The sequence below is a fragment of the Bos mutus genome, chromosome 29 (genome assembly GCF_027580195.1).
Source record: "Bos mutus isolate GX-2022 chromosome 29, NWIPB_WYAK_1.1, whole genome shotgun sequence".
In the NCBI taxonomy this organism is placed as follows: domain Eukaryota; kingdom Metazoa; phylum Chordata; class Mammalia; order Artiodactyla; family Bovidae; genus Bos; species Bos mutus.
The window spans coordinates 4527204-4533177 of record NC_091645.1 but is presented as its reverse complement, the minus strand read 5'-3'; the positions used below and the strand labels follow the sequence as shown (position 1 = coordinate 4533177).

General features: G+C 41.3%; 1 pseudogene; it reads right to left on the bottom strand.

Annotated features, from left to right (window-relative positions):
* Nucleotides 1-265: 265 nt before the first annotated feature.
* LOC102266903 (adenylate kinase 2, mitochondrial pseudogene) lies at nucleotides 266-4033 on the bottom strand (annotated as a pseudogene).
* Between the last annotated feature and the right edge of the window lie 1941 nt (nucleotides 4034-5974).

Sequence of the window (5974 nt, the reverse complement as noted above, 5' to 3'; positions counted from 1 at the left end):
CTACCTATACCCTCCAGGTAGTGTTTTTTAAAATTAGTTTTCCCCTTTGTCTATGCATTTTAAGTGGCTTCATGAAAGGAATTGCTTCACTGCGGCACGGCCGCTCTTCCTGTCTTGTACCCTCCATCTCCTCCCCTCCAGCCTTACCCTGACCACCCTCCCCTCTGCCCAGCATCTACAGGCAGGGACCAGGCCACGTGGTGATGAGCAGCTATGCAGTCCTGCCTAGCCTTCTGTTTCTGGGGTGTGGCTTTGGACAACATTGCTAGGATGCTGCAAACAGGACATCACGGGTCTGGGATGCATGGATGGCAGAGTGGAGCCCCTTTACTGTCTTATTCCACCAATGGGTGGTCAGTGTGGTAGGTGTCAGGGTGGATTTTCAAGGCCTTTTTATTATCATCTGATTGTCAGATCAAGGGTTCCTCTGTGATACCATCTTTCATGGACGCCTTTAGGGGATTGAACTCCTTGTGTATGAATGGCCATTCTGGGGGCCTTCCTGTGAGTCTCTGGATCAGCAGAGAGCCTGGGATGCTGAACTCAAGCACAGAATCAAGCTTCTCTTTCCTCTTCTCCATGAGGTCACCAAGCCTTTCTGCCTGCCTCACAGTCTGAGAGAAGCCATCTAGAAGAATACTATTTCTGCATGGAGAGATCTCCCAATTCTCAGTGAGCTCCGTGGCCGTTTCATCACTCATCAGTTTTCCAGCATCCATAGCTGCCTTCAGCTTTTCTCCCAGATCTGAGCCAGAAGACCCTTAGCATGGCAGACACAGACGTTTTCAGTAGATTTGGGTGCCTGGGAATGCTTGCTGGCTCCAGGTAGCCCGGGTACCTTGGGATACTCTTGAGTTGGTGCTGCCTTAGGCACCTTGGTGGCCTCTGAAGCCTCTCACTGCTCATCCCACACCCCTGTTGCTCTTTTTAAAATGATAGATAAGCCCTCAGTCTAAACACTTCTTTGGGTTTTCACTTCTTTTCTGTAGATTCTCCATGTACATAAAATATGTATGCTTTTCTCCTCTTAAACTGTCTTTTGCCAGTTTAATTTGCATGTCTCAAATACAGAACCTAAGAGCATAGAGGAAAAGCTTTTCATTCCTTTTAGCATAAAATACCTTCTTGTGTGTGGTGTCATAAAGTTGAATGGAGAAGGTATTAAAGTTGAAAAAATTTAAACAGTTCTCAAAATAAATTTCACAGTATCTTGCTTATAGTAGAGAATGGATATCTAGAAATAGCTCTCAGATAGCTCTTATTCCAGCCCAGCAAAGCAAGATCCCTAAAGCTAATAATGAGTAAGATATAATTACTTCCTTCTTTCTTATCTTCCTCCCTCCCCTCTCCCTCCTCTTTCTGTCTTCTATTCTGTTGAAAACCCCAACTGAAAACATACTTGATCCCTCCATTGTCTTAGGTGCTGGAACTTAAAATATGCATGTCTCTCTCTAGGAGTTTATAAATGATGGTGTGCAGATAGCTGCAATAAAACAAACGGTCTTGATAATAGTGACTTCCTAAGATCATGGCATCTGGTCCCATCACTTCATGGGAAATAGATGGGGAAACAGTGGAAACAGTGTTAGACTTTATTTTGGGGGGCTCCAAAATCACTGCAGATGGTGATTGCAGCCATGAAATTAAAAGACGCTTACTCCTTGGAAGGGAAGTTATGACCAACCTAGATAGCATATTCAAAAGCAGAGACATTACTTTGCCAACAAAGGTCCGTCTAGTCAAGGCTATGGTTTTTCCTGTGGTCATGTATGGATGCGAGAGTTGGACTGTGAAGAAAGCTGAGCACCAAAGAATTGATGCTTTTGAACTGTGGTGTTGGAGAAGACTCTTGAGAGTCCCTTGGACTACAAGGAGATCCAACCAGTCCATTCTAAATGAGATTAGTCCTGGGTGTTCTTTGGAAGGACTGATGCTAAAGCTGAAACTCCGATACTTTGGCCACCTAATGTGAAGAGTTGACTCATTGGAAAAGACCCTGATGCTGGGAGGGATTGGGGGCAGGAGGAGAAGGGGACGAAAGAGGATGAGATGGCTGGATGGCATCACTGACTCAATGGACATGAGTTTGAGTGAACTCCGGGAGTTGGTGATGGACAGGGAGGCCTGGCATGCTGGAATTCATGGGGTTGCAAAGAGTTGGACATGACAGAGCGACTGAACTGAACTGAATGGTGTAATTTCATAGGTGGCAAAAAGACTTTCCCATTGTAGGAGTATTTCCTGGTGAAATGAGCAGAGTCTTTGGAGTTAGACGCCTGTGCTTGTTCAGTTATATCTGACTGTGGCTTCATGGACTCTAGCCCACCAGGCTCCTCTGTCCATGGAACTTTCTAGGCAAGAATTCTGGAGTGGGTTGCCATTTCCTACTCCAGGGGATCTTCCTGACCCAGGGATGGAATCCTCATCTCTTGTATCTCCTGCACTGGCAGGTGGGGTCTTTACCACTGCTCCACCCGGAGAGTTAGATGAGTGTGAGTTTAAAGTTTGTCTCTTCCGCTTGTCAATGGAGGCAAGTCTCTTAACTCTTGCTAAACCTCAAGGTGCTCATTTGCAAATTAATCATGACTCAAAAATTCTTTGAGAATTAAAGATTTTTTAGATCACATAGCCCAGGTTTTGCATTTGGTAAATATTATTTCCATTCTTTATTATTGCTTGAGGTTTCACATAAAAACTACAGAAGGTTAGGGCTGGTAGAATTTACCTTTAAAGAAAACCAAATTTGGGTTCATCATGGTAAAGTTGAAAACAACAACAAGACAAAATAAAAAAAATATGAGGCTTAGAATGGGCAAGGATATATAGTGATTAGCTCAGGGTTACACAAGTTGAAAGTTAAAAGACTCAGGGTATAGTGCTTACATGAGATCAATTCTTTAAGACTTTATCCCCTTTCAAAATTCAAATTACCTCAGAGAGAGATAACATCCTGAGTCTGGTTATCAGTTATAATTTAGTGCTACTGTTTACAGACCCAATAAAGCATTTCCTGAGATGATCATAACTTTTATATTTCATATAAAATCAGGAACTATAGATAAAGATGAAACAAATCACATACTCTGAGGAGAAAAAAAAAAAAAAAAGGCAGGAAGAGGGCCCATAAATTCACCAACAGAGGGAGGGAGGATCTCTCTGCTAGGCATTTTCCTATGGTATTGCATTACCTTTTTTTGTTGTTGTTGTTTTTACTCCTTTGAAAATATGAGATGGATGACATTATCTCCATTTTGAAGAAAAGATCTGAAGTTCAGTGAGAAATTTGGTGATGAGCAATAGAATCTGTTCTCAGAAGTGTATCAGCTTGACTTCAAATCCCATGGTATTCCCAATGTAGCATAATGCCTTCAGCCAAGTCTAGCTTCCTAATTAACAGCTCTGAAGTGAAAGTGAAAGTGTTAAGTCAGTCAGTCGTGTCTGACTTTCTGTGACCCCATGGACTGTAGCCTGCCAGGCTCCAGTGTCCATGGAATCCTCCAGGCAATAATACGGAAGTAAGGTCAACCTAGCTGCTCCATCCAGCTTGTTCCCAACATAAATTGATAGGCATTTTTTAGGGGAATTTAGAACAAAGTGACTTCTTTGATAGAAAGGATCATACCCAAAAGAAAACAGGAGCTTAAACTTATAACAAAAGTAGGAAAACTTAATTAGACCTAATACTTAAGAAAAGGGCTTCCTTTGTGGCTCAGCTGATAAAGAATTAAACTGCAATGCGGGAGAGCTGGGTTTGATCCCTGAGTTGGACAGATTCCCTGGAGAAGAGAAAGGCTACCCACTCCAGTATTCTGGCCTGGAGACTTCCACGGACTGTATAGTCCATGGGGTCACAAAGAGTCTGACACGACTGAGTGACTTTCGCTTCACTTCACTTAAGAAAAAAAGCAGGCTATATATATTTACTCTTACAACTATCAGATCAGAAAGGTACCCAAGTTTTGTCTCCCAAATCTCTTCTGTCCTCATTGCCCTCAATAGAGACACACTTCTTGGGGTTTGTCATAACAGTCATTCTTAAATTTTTGTAGCACTTGACACTTTGCCACACTTTGTATCTCTTTGTTAGCACCTCTGCTGTCAGTGACCATCCCCAAAGACAAGATAGGAAGGCAACTGAGGCTTTTTATTTTCCAGGCTTCCAGATCTGGTTAGAGTTTTAGGAAGAGTGGTAGAGAGGATGAAAACAAAACGGAGGGGACTTAGGGGCATGGCACGGGCAGTTAGAAGGACAGTTTGTCTCCTATATCGATTTTTTACAGTAAGCCTTGTTGGGATGAATGAGTAGGAGAAAATCTAGATAGGCTCTACACTTAGGCCTTAATAACCCAAGTGTTTGCTCTGTTCAACTTCATTGTAAAAGATTATTGTTTATTTTGTGATTATGTCTGTGAAGTAAACATAGTCATTGTCATTATCCACAATCGTAGATTGAACAGATATTTTTTCTGTGGGGAGGACACAGAGAAGCAAAGTGATTCCCAATTCCCAGAAGGTGCTAATGATCAGCAATAGCTCAAGTTCATCTTGTTCACCTTGTAACTTGGTGCATCAGACCAAGTAAATTGCTGCATGCTTGTAGAAGACTGTGTTACTTTTTAGTAACACCTTTTATAGACACTTTTTATATCCTGATTCGTTCCTGAAAGTGAAAGTCGCTCAGTCATGTCCGACTCTTTGTGACCCCAAGGACTACAGTCCATGGAATTCTCCAGGCCAGAACACTGGAGAGGGTAGCCTTTCCTTTCTCCAGGGGATCTCCCCAACCCAGGGATCGAACCCAGGTCTCCCGCATTGCAGGCAGATTCTTTACCAGCTAAGCCACAAGGGAAGCCCGATTTGTTTCCTATGGTACTACAGATGTGGAGGGTTATATACCTTTGTCTATTGAACCCAGCCATATTCACATGACTTTCTTTGACCAATAAAATTTTGTCAGATGTGACATGCGGCATTCCATGAAATTGCTTTAGGAACTGGTATTTGGTTCATAACTATCTCTGTTTTCTCTGCATCTGTGATCATAGAAGAATAAGGTGAGATGAAATCTCTGTCAAATTGGTCAGTGAGTGTCCACAGTCAGCAGAACCCTCTTATGAGTCTGCCATAGAACCCTCTTATGCATATGCAGTAATAGTGTGAGTAAAAGATTTATTGTTTTAAGCCATTGAGTTTTCAGGCTGTTTATCTTTGTAGCATAACCTCATGAATCCTGACAGAGTGTCTAAGTAATATTTCTTGAGTAAATGAATAATAACCTAATTCCATGGACAGAGGAACCTGATGGGCTACAGTCCATGGGGTTGCAAAGAGTTGGAAATGACTGAGTAACTAATACACCACACACTCACACACACAACCTTTTTAAAATGTCTAATATTCACAGTTGACTCGCTATTTGCTATAGGAAGTTAAAAGTTGAATGCTACATTTTGCAAATAATTTATAAATATACTTAGCAAGCATAATTTATAAATTATAAATAATAATCCTATCTTCTGATCAGGAACAGTTTCATTGAGTAGTTACTAGGCAACAGGGTTTTTGTCAGATTACAACAAGCATGTGAAAGGAAAGGAATTAATTTGCTAATTCTTTAAATATTTACTGAGTGCCTACTGTGAGTCAGACATTTTGTTTAACATTTCCCATTATTCAAATATATAATACATGAGCCCGTTGAGCAGTTATTTTTTAGTTTTCATAGGAAGCTGCCAGGTGAATTCAATCCGAGCATTTAGGGAAGACATTACATTTTAATCTATTATATTGTTTCTCTCCCCCAAAGAGGAAACTGGGAGACATTTATACTTAAAGACACTCTGATTATTAAGGCAAACTTGATAGCTTAATGTTAGTGGAGAGGATCATTAAAATTTATACACCCATCGATAAGGGCCAGCCAGTTCCTTTCCAGAGCAGAAGTTTATTGAATCAAGAAGTCAGAAAAAGTCAA